Source organism: Schistocerca nitens, chromosome 2 (assembly GCF_023898315.1).
Source record: "Schistocerca nitens isolate TAMUIC-IGC-003100 chromosome 2, iqSchNite1.1, whole genome shotgun sequence".
Lineage (NCBI taxonomy): Eukaryota > Metazoa > Arthropoda > Insecta > Orthoptera > Acrididae > Schistocerca > Schistocerca nitens.
Window position 1 is genome coordinate 676611439 of NC_064615.1, and position 15838 is coordinate 676627276.

Genomic DNA, 15838 nt, shown 5'->3' on the forward strand with positions numbered 1-15838 from the left:
TAGCAATAGATTCTCAAAACTTTACTTACAAAAACAGTCTGCAGTTGACTGCATTCGGAAGCTTCTGCAGTTCTTCCTCCGTGGGTCCGTCTTTCCACATCAACTTTGAAGTACGGTCTGAAGATGGTCCACCATTGGGCAGAAACCGGACACCCGCAAATATAATGTTTGCGATCTACACTGTTTTCGGAAGTACAAAAATAACCAGTAAATAATAAGAAGGCCTCCGGACAAAATAAACGAAAAAATACGTGAGAAAAGCCCTGGCTTGCAAAAGGGTGATTCGAACGCACCTACGCTCAACTTAATTTGATTCTACAATATCAAAATTACTGCCACTCCCGAAACTCTTTCGTTGAAATGTACATAACTGAGATAAAAAATACTGTTAGCAGAGAATGCGTTACGATTAACTTTTTTTTTTGCCAATTTCAATATACCTTCATACAAAACTCACTGACTATAATACATCTGAGCTATTTGCAGTACGAGTGCTTGTAACCCTGTTCATCAGATTTAGCCCTTCTCACTTCCACTTCCAGCTACGCTCTGCCGTAAATGGGTATTTTGCAGTCACTCTTCAAATTAATCACTGCAAAAATGTTGGAAAGTGCATGGATCTAAATGTGGACTACGTCGAATAGTAAGTTCACTTTTGGCAAAAAAAGGCTTATCATTAATAATACACAGAATCATATATTTAATCTCTTATCTGGTGGAGGTGCATCAAACGAGACTTCAGGAGAGTTGTTTATTAGACCATACGCCATGTTCCGGGTAGGTTCCGCATTTTCTGTGTGGTTTATCAATTGGTTAGCAGTAATTTCGATGTAGGTTGTCCTTCGAAAAGTACCTGTCCCATGCCTGCTTCGCGGAGGCCATCAAATATAATTTTACTGTTTTCTAGCGGATAATAAACTTCCAGCTAATTAGCCAACTATCTTCACAACTTTTTATTAACTCTTCTGGTGTAGTGAGAACATGACATTGTAGTAACAGATGGCAGTTTCCCCTTTTTTTCAGATAGTAAGAATTTTACACTGTGGAAGAACAACGCAGATCGTGTGCAGGGACATTAGTTTGTGTAGAAACATTCCTACTGAGGTTATTTTTGGCTAAGGAGTATAAAGTTTGCAGACGTAAAATATTCAACGCTCTTCACAAAAATTTCCAACCAAATTTCTCGTACACCATTAGGTAAAGAATGGAATGTGTTGAACCCAAAGTAAAAATAGTGCCCAATGATAAATCGCCCACTGCTGAAACGCAAATTGCCCGCTAATCGGCTGGTAGTAGCACAGTATCAGGAGAAGTATTAGCTATTATGCCAAACATTTAAAACGATTTGATCGATTCACCTGTGCCGACCTCACGGTGAGGAACTTCTTAGTGCAGAGAGATACTTGGAGTATCAGTCACGCCGTTGATAGAGACGAGTCTCTATTATGGGGTGGTGTGGGATCAGAGAATCCTGCATGGCGTAAAATCAGTGCACATGCACTTTACTAAACAACTGTTATGCACACAAATAAGATTATCGAAGTTATCTGGAATGAAAACGGTGCAACTGCACAGATAGTAAAACTTCCACATTATTTTAGAGCTTTGTTGTATTCGATTCAGCACTGATTGACTACATTGTTGACATCTTTAAAATAAAACAGTTGTTATACAATTATTACTCAGTTACGACCCTGAAATTAACCTCAGTCACAGGACGTGAAAGTAATATGTCTGGCTCTGAGCGTCAGTCAGGACGGAATATGAGCAACGATAATAACCGGAAATGTATGCAGCACAAGTAAACTGCAGAGCGTAGTTCTTGGAACGCTAGCAAAAAATGAATACGTTGCCAACATTGTATTAATGTCCGTACCAACGCTAGGGGTGGGCAGTTCCTGGAAAACACGCTCGTTCTTTCCGCTTATTGGCATCAGTCGTTAACTGCTGTTGAACAGTTTTCCATAACTTCTAGCAACATACCAATTTCCAGTTACCCGCTACAAGCGAGGACTCAAACGTTATCACACATTCCAATTTCAATCACTCTCTTCGGATTGTCAGACTTCTGAACATTCACAAATGGACAAATAACGACTTTCACCGCCAGCAAGGACGAACGACAGTTCAAAACAGCCATTTATGTTTCGTGAACTATCAACCACTTATAACAATTTCGACTCTTTCACGTCTTATTCTCCTTTTTATTCGTGTCCAACGATCCAGCTTTAGGTCTTCTGTGATTTCCCTAAATCGATCCAGATAAATGCCGGGATGGTTCCTTTGAAAGGACACGGCCGATTTCCTTCCATACCCTTGAAATAATCGTAGGTTCTGCTTCGTCTCTAATAACTTCGATGTCGATGGGAAGTTAAACGCTGATCTTCCTTTATTCTTCTTCTTCTTCTTACTTCTCCCTGACATAAATCTAGGGCTCAAAAATAAATTAAATTTAGATCTGGAAGTTCGTTGATGATGCTGTGATAATAATAATAATAATAATAATAATAATAACAATGATCAGATTCGTGTAATAATAAAAAATAACAGGATACCCCAGTCAGAATTAGAAAACATCAAACAACAAGTACAACAAATACTGGAACAAAATAATGTGCAATTAGAAGAAGAAGAAAATACAGTAATGGACTCAAACATCCCAGAGCAAACAAACAAAGAACAACACGCATCAATTAAACAATCAGAGGAAAATGAAATCTTAAGACAGCCACCAGCACAAGCACAAATAGAACACGAAGTGACACACATGTTAGATATAGAAGAAAAATTTCAGTTGACATATATAGAATACAAAGACACAAATACAGACATTAGACCATTCTTACATAGACCACCAAATAGCCCACAAGTCGAAACAACAATAAAAACTATCAACACAATCATACACAACAAAATAAATGAATACACAACTATGGAAGAGTTACAACTACTGGTTTATGTAGGAGCACTCACTACACTAAATATACACACTAGGCAGATATCAGAACCAACCAACACACAGAAGAAACCCACAAAACCAGCATGGCAACACAGGCTACAGATCAGAATAGAAAAACTGAGAAAAGACATCGGACAGCTAACACAATTTATAAGAAATCAAATATCAGACAAAAAACGAAAAAGGTTAGGTAAAATCTCACAACAAGAAGCAATAGAGCAATTAGATGAAAAGAAGCAAAAATTACAAGCTTTGGCGAAACGACTTAGAAGATACAAAAAGAGTGAAAATAGAAGGAAACAAAACCAAACATTCAACACAAACCAAAAGAAATTTTACCAAACAATAGATAACACACACATAAAAATAGACAATCCACCAAACATAAGAGACATGGAACACTTCTGGAGCAGCATATGGTCAAACCCGGTACAACATAACAGGCATGCACGGTGGATACAAGCAGAAACAGATACATACAAGATGATACCACAAATGCCTGAAGTGATAATTTTGCAACATGAAGTATCCCGAGCAATTAATTCTACGCACAATTGGAAAGCCCCTGGAAATGATAAAATAGCAAATTTCTGGCTAAAGAAGTTCACCTCAACACATTCACATCTAACTAAATTATTTAACAGTTACATTGCAGACCCATACATATTCCCTGATACACTTACACATGGAATAACTTATCTGAAACCTAAAGATCAAGCAGACACAGCAAACCCAGCTAAATATCGCCCCATAACATGCCTACCAACAATCTACAAAATATTAACTTCAGTCATTACACAGAAATTAATGACACATACAACACAGAACAAAATTATAAATGAAGAACAAAAAGGCTGCTGCAAAGGAGCGCGAGGATGTAAAGAGCAACTGATAATAGATGCAGAGGTGACATATCAAGCTAAAACTAAACAAAGGTCTCTACACTACGCATACATTGATTACCAAAAAGCTTTTGATAGTGTACCCCACTCATGGTTACTACAAATATTGGAAATATACAAAGTAGATCCTAAATTGATACAGTTCCTAAACATAGTAATGAAAAACTGGAAAACCACACTTAATATCCAAACAAATTCAGATAATATCACATCACAGCCAATACAGATTAAGCGTGGAATATACCAAGGAGACTCATTAAGTCCTTTCTGGTTCTGTCTTGCTCTGAACTCACTATCCAACATGCTAAATAATTCAAATTATGGATATAATATTACTGGAACATACCCACACAAAATCACACATTTGCTATACATGGATGATCTAAAACTACTGGCAGCAACCAATCAACAACTCAACCAATTATTAAAGATAACAGAAGTATTCAGCAATGATATAAATATGGCTTTTGGAACAGACAAATGTAAGAAAAATAGCATAGTCAAGGGAAAACACACTAAACAAGAAGATTACATACTTGATAACCACAGCGACTGCATAGAAGCGATGGAAAAGACAGATGCCTATAAATACCTAGGATACAGACAAAAAATAGGAATAGATAATACAAATATTAGGGAAGAACTAAAAGAAAAATATAGACAAAGACTAACAAAAATACTGAAAACAGATTTGACAGCAAGAAACAAGACAAAAGCTATAAATACTTACGCTATACCAATATTGACCTACTCATTTGGAGTAGTGAAATGGAGTAACACAGACCTAGAAGCACTCAATACACTTACACGATCACAATGCCACAAATATAGAATACATCACATACATTCAGCAACAGAAAGATTCACATTAAGCAGAAAGGAAGGAGGAAGGGGATTCATCGACATAAAAAACCTACATTATGGACAGGTAGACAATTTAAGAAAATTCTTTCTAGAACGCGCAGAAACTAGCAAAATACACAAAGCAATTACTCATATAAATACATCGGCTACACCACTGCAATTTCATAACCACTTCTACAACCCTTTAGATCACATAACATCAACAGATACGAAGAAAGTAAATTGGAAAAAGAAAACACTTCATGGCAAGCACCCGTATCATCTAACACAGCCACACATCGATCAAGACGCATCCAACACATGGCTAAGAAAAGGCAATATATACAGTGAGACAGAAGGATTCATGATTGCAATACAGGATCAAACAATAAACACCAGGTATTACAGCAAGCATATTATTAAAGATCCCAATACCACAACAGATAAATGCAGACTTTGTAAACAACAAATAGAAACAGTAGATCACATCACAAGCGGATGTACAATACTAGCAAATACAGAATACCCTAGAAGACATGACAATGTCGCAAAAATAATACATCAACAGCTTGCCTTACAACATAAACTTATAAAACAACACGTTCCTACATACAAGTATGCACCACAAAATGTACTGGAGAATGATGAATACAAATTATACTGGAACAGAACCATTATAACAGATAAAACAACGCCACATAACAAACCTGACATCATACTCACCAATAAAAAGAAGAAATTAACACAACTAATCGAAATATCCATACCCAATACAACAAATATACAAAAGAAAACAGGAGAAAAAATTGAAAAATACATCCAACTGGCTGAGGAAGTCAAAGACATGTGGCATCAGGATAAAGTTGACATCATACCAATTATACTATCAACTACAGGAGTCATACCACACAATATCCACCAGTACATCAATGCAATAGAGCTACATCCAAACGTATATATACAACTACAGAAATCAGTAATTATTGATACATGTTCAATTACCCGAAAGTTCCTAAATGCAATATAACACATACCATACAGTTAAAAGGAAGTGACGCCTGATCAAGGTCCGCGTCACTTTTCATTTTTAACCAGACTTAACGTCTGAGAAAGTAAAGAATAACAATGATAATAATTTCGTTGTGCAAGTCTTTCAATCGGACGCCACGTCAGCGACTTGCATGTACCTGTCCTACTTCAGTAATCCTACTCGGAAAGGGGCCATAGAGTGTAACTTGGCATTCTAAACATGTGTCGTTTATGGCGAATCTCCATATCATTGAGAGTTGAATGTTACGTTAAAGAGCCGACTGCAAAATCAGTAGTCCACCCTGGATACGATCACGTGGTCTTCCCGTTTCCAAGAATCCGCTTTACCGGTAGACTGCCAGGCCCGACACGCTGTTGATTAAAGCGAATAAAATAGCTGAAAAATTGTATAGCTGAGGTTTCTACAGAAAGCGTGGTTCATGCACCCGGAAAATAATGATAATCTGCTGCTAGAAACACCCAAAATGGGCAGATAAACCTTAAAGGGATCATACAATGACACTTGTTAAGTTGTTCATTTCAAAATGATAGTGTAGCCAAACAATCTCGTAAGAACAAGGATCTTATGGGTGCTCAATGGCGAGGTTATCAGCGTCGTACGAAGTGCAGCAGCGTCAATACGAAAGAAGCGTAAATCGATTGTTTTAAGAGCGGCGTACAAACTGTCGTACTTGAATGGCTTATTCTTACCCCTTTTTAAAGACAGCGGCTGGTGTTAGTTACAGGTGGCCCCTACATCACGTTTTTTTCTTCTCATCTTCTTTCCCATCCGCTTACCTGAAAAAAAAAAGTCTGGATGAGTAAATCTGCAAAAAACCATGAAGCAAGTAAGGAAGTGTGCATTTCGCGCCTAAGAGAGAGATCATCGTCCTCAAGTACACGATCATAGTAATTAAACTTTCTGTACATGAGCCAGTGTAGACGGAAAACTATTTAGCGTATGGCTACCCAGCTTCATATGAATGATTTTCAGGCGGTGCGCAGCAGGATTTGCGTTGTTAGTAGCGTCAGTGTCAAGACTTGCCGTCAGGCGCCGGTACTGGTACGGCGACAACGTAGGCTACTTCATTCTGGTCATTGTACTGTGTTGTCTGTGATTCATGCAACGTGCAGCTGTATCGTTATCTCGGCATATATGCTGTGCCCTGTCAGTCAACTATCGTTTATCACTCGCTAAGGCTTTCCAAGGTGCTAAAAAGTGTAAGGAAACGATGTGTTTCAAAAAATTCCGTATATCACATGAGAGGAGGCTGGCCTACCGAAGATGTGGCGAGGTTCGATAGCATGACGTCCACTGCTGCGAAGGAACGCAATTTCACACATGACAGCAAAGCGGGCTGCAGATGTGGGAGACGATCGGTCGAGTAACCACTCAGAATGACTCTCTTGTGTGCATACATTTCTAGATCTGATTCTAAGCTCTCATTGTGTGAGGGACAGTTAGTACGTTTGTAGCGCCATACCGTTGAACCGCAATATTACATACAAAATGCCATCCAATTATGTCACTTGCCCAAAACTGGAAATAGTTTTAACTGTTCTCCTTAGCAAGAAAGGAGACAAACAATGGATAAAAATCTGTAGACTCATTGGCTTCTTTTCCGTAATATACGCCGCACGGGATTAGCCGAGTGGTCTATGGGCGCTGCAGTCATGGACTGTGCGGCTGGTTCCGGCAGAGGTTCGAGTCATCCCTCGGGCATGGGTGTGTGTGTTTGTCCTTAGGATAATTTAGGTTAAGTAGTGTGTAAGCTTAGGGACTGATGATTTTAGCAGTTAAGTCCCATAAGATTCCACACACACACCGTAATGTACAAGACATTCACTTAAATCATTAGTAGCCGCACAGAACAAAGAATAGATATAATCAAGTGTAGTAACAAGCTTGCATTAAAAGTGGTACATCGCACCAGACCAATGTAAGTCATAAATGAAATTACAGAACGAATTCATAGATTCACAGACGTTGAGAAATTTTTTTGACGCAATTTCGTCAATATCTGCCTTAACAGTAACTGAGAAACAGAGGCACTGATTCAGTCAATGTTAGTACACTAAAGAACATATGTGTCAGTTAACAAGAATATGATAAAACCAGCTCATGAATTTTTGTATTTGGAGCAATCAAAGACGTCGATAGCATGGAAATAAAAATAGAAGTAGAAGAACCAAAATGGCCTGGGGGCTCAAAAATTGTTCAAATGGCTCTGAGCACTATGGGACTTAACTTCTGAGGTCATCAGTCCCCTAGAACTTAGAACTAATTAAACCTAACTAGCCTAAGGACATCACACACATATATGCCCGAGGCAGGATTCGAACCTGCGACCGTAGCCGTCGCGCTGTTCCAGATTGTAGCGCCCAGAACCGCTCGGCCATCCCGGCCGGCGCCTGGGGGCTTTTGGTAAACTGAACAGAGTTATCAAACCGGTGGCAATGATGCGCGGACCTCTGTTAGCTGTTTACTTCATTCGTCGACAATAAACAGGACAACTTGGTACGATATGGAATTTGTCAGTAGGTTTACACATCAAACACTGTTCTCAGTGAAACTATGGCTACATGCTGCCCATTTACATAAGTGGATTTTTAATTTAATTTTGCTCTACAAATAAGTGTAATTATTTTGTCCCAATCACACACAGATATTATCTATTTAGAAAGTAATATTTAGAGCAAGGTAAGTTAACAAACAGAAAAAATTTCAATTTGTTTTTAAAACTTTTTATTGTTCGCCAGTACCTCTAATACGCAAAGAAGGTGCTTAAATTTGGGATTTGTAACGTTACAATCTTTCTTTCTCCAAATGTCATGATATTAGTAAATCGTAGTGATCAAACGTTAAGGTCCATATTCATTAATCTTACGGCAGCTGCATTGTGATACGCGCAGAACATGAAATAAGATGAAACATTTTTGGTTTGACACTGAAAGACTGTTCTCTATGTCAAAACTTTGCCTCTTTTTCATTTAATCGCCTTTAGGAGTACATATACATTTACATCTATACTCAGCAAACTAGCGTGAGGTGCGTGGCAGAGGGTACGCCCCATTGAACCAGTTATTAAGATTTCTTCTCGTTCCATTCACGTATCGACCGCGGAAAGAATGATTGTTTGAATGCCTTTGTGCATGCAGTAATTATTATGATCCTCACGACCTTTGTGTCAGCGATATGTACAAGACTGTAACACATCCCTAGAGTCATCATTTAAAGCCGCTTCTTGTAACTTTGCTAGTACGCGTTCTCGGAATAGTTTACGTCTGTCTTCAAGAATCTTCCCATTCAGTTCCTTCAGTATCTCTATGGCATTCTCCCTTGGATAGAACAAACAAGTGACCATTCGTGCTGCCCTTCTCTGTATACGTTCAATATCCCCTCTTAGTTCTATCTGGTACGGGTCCCACACCCTTGAGCGATATTCTAGAACCGGTCGTATGAGTGACTTGTTAGCAATCTCCTTTGTAGATTGACTGCACTTCCCTAGTATTCTACCAATAAACCGAAGTTTACCATCCGCTTCACCCATGACTGAACCTATGAGATAATTCCATTTGATATCCCTACAAAGTGTTACACCCAGGCATTTGTACGAGTTGGCCGATTCCAGCTGTGATTCATTGATATTATAGTCATAGGACACTTCATTTCTTCGTTTTGTGAAGTGCAAAATTTTACATTTCTGAAGATTTAAAGCAAGTTACCAATCTCTGCACCACTTTTAAATCTTATCAAGTTCTGACTGAATATTTATGCAGCTTCTTTCAGATAGTACTTCATTATAGACAACTGCATCATCTGCAAAAAGCCTGATGTGCTAGTAATATTGTCTGCAAGATCATTAATATCCAAGATGAACAGCAAGGGTCCTAACACATTCCCCTGGGACACACTCGAAGTTACTTCTTTATATGACAATGACTCTCCATTGAAGATAACACGCTGTGTCCTCTCTACCAAAAAGTCCTCAATCCAGTCACATGTTTCACTTGATATCCCATATGATCGTACTATTGACAATAAACGTAGATGAGGTACTGAGTCAAATGCGTTTCGGAAATAAAGAAACACTGCATACACCTGGTTGTCTTGATCCAAAGCTTTAACTATGTCATGTGAAAAAAGTGCGAGTTGGATTTTACATGACCAATGTTTTCGATAACCATGCTGGTTGGCATTGAGGAGGTCATTCTGTTCAAGACACCTCATTGTGTTTGAGCTCAGAATATGTTCTAAGATTCTACAACAAATCTATGTCAAGGATACTGGACGGTAGTTTTGTTGATCAATTCTACTACCCTTCTTGTAGGCAGGTCGATGCACTTGTCGAACGTTTCACTGTAAGGTCTGACGAAAACCCACCAAATATTTCCGAGTCACAAAATTCTTTACAAGTGTTAATATGTGGAAGTCATAGGGGCCCAAGTCTAAATATGCTGGATGCTCCATCGATATGTACCGAATATATCTCAGTTTTCCGATTACAAACACACCATTGAGGGCAAGTGTACTACGGTGATAAGATTTACTTTAAATTTCCTTCTGTACTTTTTTCATCACTTGGTCCATGGGATCGGTGTGATGTTGACAATTAATTGTTTTCACCTTTAAAAGGTTATCAATAAGAAGGCTACTTCTTGTTCCCGACAGTACCGACTACAGATGGTAGATGAGATCGACTTCCTGTCTTCGTTGCAGAGCTACAAGCTTTCACTCAGTGCTTTTCTCGCTGTTTCGTTTCTGACGTGAAGCGTCATCGGACAAAGTCAGTTGGATTATATTTTCAGTCTGTCCATTGATTCGTTTTGCATTTGCTTTGGTCTTAATTCAACAATTGCGACACACCTCTTGTACTGAGCTGCCTCACGGTCAGTTCTTCATGCAGAATGTACCGTACTCTTTCTTCATAGAAGCCTGTGGCATAATTATTTCACACCTCTTTTATTCCCGGTAGTACAAACCAAGTAGTATACATTGTCAACGTTTCAATCTGCGGTTACAGTTAGGGCACCTTTCACGTGAACTGCCTATCAAAGAAGTATTGCTGTGTTTGACTTTAGCCACGTATTTCTTAATTTGTCAAGAGCTCAGGAAGAATTGTTGCAAATTTTTATCGTCTTTGTATGAATTTATGTAGTCGATTAACCGAACAAAATAAAAAAAAATATGTTGACACAATATTCCAATATATTCATGTAAACGGAACGTACAAAACTAGCTTCAAAAGCAGGGCAAACAAAATCAGTTCTCCGATGTAGTTGGCGCTTAAATTGCATTATTTGTAAACACGTGCCAGTATAAGAGGAACGCCTATAATATCCCAAAATATCAACGTCATGTCTGTGCCTGGCCGACAACTGTTCACTTTGCCACTGAGTTAATAAAAATGGTTCAAATGGCTCTGAGCACTATGGGACTTAACATCTGAGGTCATCAGTCCCCTAGAACTTAGAACTACTTAAACCTCCCCTAGAACTTAGAGCTACTTAAACCTAACTAACCTAAGGACATCACACATATCCATGCCCGAGGCAGGATTCGAACCTGCGACCGTAGCAGTCGCGCGGTTCCGGACTGAAGCGCCTAGAACTGCTCGACCACCGCGGCCGGCTTGAATTAATAAATTTTGATATTAGGAGAAGAGTAAAGTGGGGGGGGGGGGGGGGGAGAAGGGCGCTTCTGGTACGAGGCAAGTACGCCCCCCTTCTCCCCCCCCCCCCCCCCCCGACGCAAAATGAGGTCTTTGTAATCAGTTAGGCAGCTTCACAATGAGGACGACGCAATGACCCCTTAAAAGGTTTGATTCATTAACTTTGTGTTTATAAAATTATCCGTAGTAAAAGTACGACATAACGTTTGATATTTGCGTAGTCTCAGCGGACGGACAGCTCGTTTCAGTAATGTGAGACGTTTACGAAAGTCTAGTTGTGTATCTTGGGGCGGCGGGCTAGTATATATGTATGAGCAGTGAGTTGTGGCTCTACGCTCAACCGCCCTCTCACACGCATGACGCCACAGCTGCGGCGATACCAAGACCTGCAGCACAGCCCAGAAGGGAGGACGTCGAAACGCCGAGAACGCCGTGTCCGAGCGCGCTGCGCCTCCACTACAGTGTCTGCACCGTCTCCCTACAGAGGCAGTTACACAAGTCACACTCCCTTTGCTGAATGTGAATGACTTCCTTTTTACAAATTACATTTCTTAATAAATTTTTATGTTGATAAAAGAATGGCAATAAAAATAAAAAATAAAAAGACATTCAAAGCATAATACTCGTCTTCAAGTTTTCATTAAGTTTCAAAGTAATTAGGATAACTGAGTCAGAAAAGTTAAGCTGTGCAACTATTTCACAATATGAAGAAATTATTTATTTACGGTTTGATTTTTACACCATTCCAGACTGTAGAAACTAACTAATGAAAAAGACAAAATAATGTTAGCAGCACATACACGATGTTTCAGGTATAATTTTTTCGGTACAATTTACAAAGTAATAAGTCAGACGACATTTATTTACATGGCATATGCCCCAAACTTTTCGTGATTTAAATACAAAAATCTTCAACTGAGCCTGGTAGTGGATTTTATTCAACATAGCCTTATATTTTTAGAAAAATACCTCGTTGCTATAATTGTCCGGAACACATCTAAATAAGACACGAGGGCGTGCTGAAAAGTAATGCCCCCGAAATTTGTATGTAAATCTCTTTAAGGTGTTCGAAGTTCGAAGTAAAATAAGCGTTATGGCATTCAACATATTTATTCTTCACGACTACACATTTGCAGCCCTCTGCCGCTAGAGGACACCGAATTGAAGCGTCTAACGTGTCAGTGCGTAACTTAACAATGTCCGTGCGTGAGAAATAGCGCGCTGTAATCGAGTTTCCAATTCGAAGAGTTCATCCGCATATCGAGCAGCCTCTCCTTCAATACGGCAACGCCAGGCCATACGCGAGCGCTGCGACATCTGCAACAATCCGATGCCTTTGGTTCATTGTCATCGATCATCCTCCATACAGTCCCGACTTGGCCCCATCCAATTTTCACGTTTCCAAAACTTAAGGAACACGTTCGAGGTTTCGACTTCGATAATGACGATGCAAGCAAAGCCAAGATTGTGGCCCCGTCATCAAACACTGTACAGTGACGGTATCAACAAACTGGTCTTTCGTTGATAGAATTGTGTTCGTCGTCAGAGTGTCTATGTTGAGAAATAAGTATGTAGTCATGAGGAATAAACATGTGGAATGTTAATTAGGTTTGTTTTATTTTAAATGCTTGAACAGTTTTCACACAAAAAAATCGGAGGCATTACTTTTAAGCACACCATTCTATGAGTTCGTAATTCCATAAGAAGCGAAACGTTTCTCTATCTTCGTAAATATTTGGAGAAAACCAACGTGATAATAAGGTTAGAGTAAACTTCCCAAATATCCACAGGTAGGAATTGCACCGTTATGGAGCTATGTCCGCAATATCAGAGCCAATGCGTGGCAAGAGCGCAGAAGTGCGTCCGCTAAGAGGACGAGTGTTGAGCCATGCGCTTTTGTCCAACTAAGCTGCTGATATGTCACGCTGTTGTGGTTGAGCTGCGTTGCATTTGATGGCGTGTGTTGCACAGCGCTGGTGTTTGCAATATTTGATGTCAAAAAAAATAAAAACAATGTATAAAAATTAATTTACGTTTTCTTTTCCAACGTGCTCTCTGCATATAAACGAAATTTAAAACATGTAGCCTTTAGTTTTCATTGAATAATATCTTACAATATCAGTTTTCTGCAGTAGTATTTCTGCATTATAGCTTATTACTTAACAAAGTAATGGCATTCCAATACGTTTAGCCTAGCTGATTTAATAGTCATGCATTATTCAGGTAACATCACAGCACATTCGTGTCTAACGTAACCAGTCACGGATAGGAACTTAAAGTTCATCTTTCTTTGATTGTTGAGATGAAACCATTATCTTCTGTTAATTTAGTCACTGATTTCATTAGCATACAGGTATTAGCTGGGCAAGTTGGTTCACATTCCCACAGTTCAATGCACTTGTCGCTGATGTGGCTGTGTTTCCATGGACGTAGTTCCTCGACGGTGCAGGGCATGAGCTGTGATTATCTGGGAAATATTATGTAGGCGGCAGCGCGCGAGCGCGCGCGCACACACACACACACACACACACACACACACACACACACACACAAAGAGAATTATACAGGGCGACTTTTCGATGTGCAGAAACTGAAACGACAAACGACATACAGATAATGGTAAAAGTAAACGAAAAGTTTTCTCCTATTTTTCACGCAAACGAATATTTAGAGAGGTATGGTTCCTTTCCCATACTTCAAACGCGACTGGTCAGAACAACATAAAACTAATTCATTTGTAAAATGTTCAGCACTGTTCAACTAGATGAATGTGGGAAATTCCCAAAACTACTCTCAAATTGAACAGAATGGAACCAAGACGGTTCTTGCCACTTCAATCTGACACACATTCTTGCAGCCATTCCAACTGGGTTGTAGAATTCATAGCTGTATGATAGGATACCCGACTGTGTTCCATTCCATAGAATTCGAGAAGATACCTACTTCTGAAGCAGACTATTTCTGCGACACTAAAATTTATGAATTTTCTTCATTTTTCTAGAGCAGAAAATATTTTTTTCTCTTTATAACTATAACATTTGAGTCCAGATGAGCCAACTACAGAATAAAAAGGCAGTGTTTACAAAAATTTCTCTGTCATACAAAACTGGATACAGTCTCATCTAGGCATTACAGTTACTTTATCCTTTTTTTTTTTTCTCGCACGGGTGAAACGGGAATTACTTGTTTGGTTACGTTGTGCAGTAATTATAGGACGGGGGCAGTGTGAGGTGGAGGTGGCGGATGGGGAGTTCTTACGGCAACTGGGGACAAATGTTCGACCATGCACCCAACAGCCACATTTATGTTCGTTTTATTGATTTTAACGTGTTTCCTTGCTGCAATGTAGTTTATTTGCTTTTCCTTTTACATAAAGGCATCTTCAGTAAATTTAATTCGGATATTATCTGTAGTTCTAGAAAACTCACCCCTGCTTGCTGTATCTCGTCCAGCAACACTGCAGATGATTTAACATCACTAATAAGCATTGCAGAGATTTTTACCGAAATACCATACCCAGCAGTGGGCATATGACGCAACTTTCTTACCATAGTACGAGGGGCGTTGAATGAGTAATGCAACACATTTTTTTTCTCGGCTTAATTCGGTTGAAAAAGGGCGGAATTTATTGTGGGACATGGTGGAATATTCCCGATTCAGCCCTTTAGTTTCATAAATTTCCTACGTGTGGTGGCGCTGTACCTAGCCTCCAAAACGGCATCTGTAAAGGAGATGTGTTCCAAGCAGAGAGCTGTCATTTTCTTCTGGAGGAAAACCAGAGCATCGCATATATTCATAGGCGCCTGCAGAATGTCTACGCAGAGCTGGCAGTGAACTAAAGCACGGTGAGTCGTTGGGCGAGGCATCTGCCATCATCGCAGTAATGTCGTGCAAACCTGTCCGACTTCCTGTGTGCCAGCGGGCCGCACTCAGCTGTGACTCCTGCAGAGCTGGAACGTGCGGACACACTCATTCGAGGCGACCGGTGGATCACAATCTACCACCCCGTTAAACAACAGGACGTCTTTATTGGCAGTGCTGACACGCTCGTCGAACAAAGGGGCATGCCCGCTGGGTTCCCCGTGTACCCTACAGCCCAGAACTCGTACCTTCCGAGTTCCCATCTGGTTGGCTCAATGAAGAACGCACTCCGCGGAAACAGTGCGTAGATGATGGGGAGGTTATTGATGCAGCAAGACATTGGCTCCGACTTTAACCAGTAGGGTGGTACTATGCGGGCATACAGGCCCTTCCAGTAAGGAGACGTAAGGCTGTCGCACTGAAGAACGATTGAGTTGAAAAATAGTGTTTTGTAGCCAAAAGAGTAGGGAATAATATGGTGTCTTGGAATCCTAAATAAAACCAACGTGCTTTCAGAAAACAGAATGTGTTGCATCAGTTACTAAACCCCCTCCTATCGTGGGTTTTTCAAA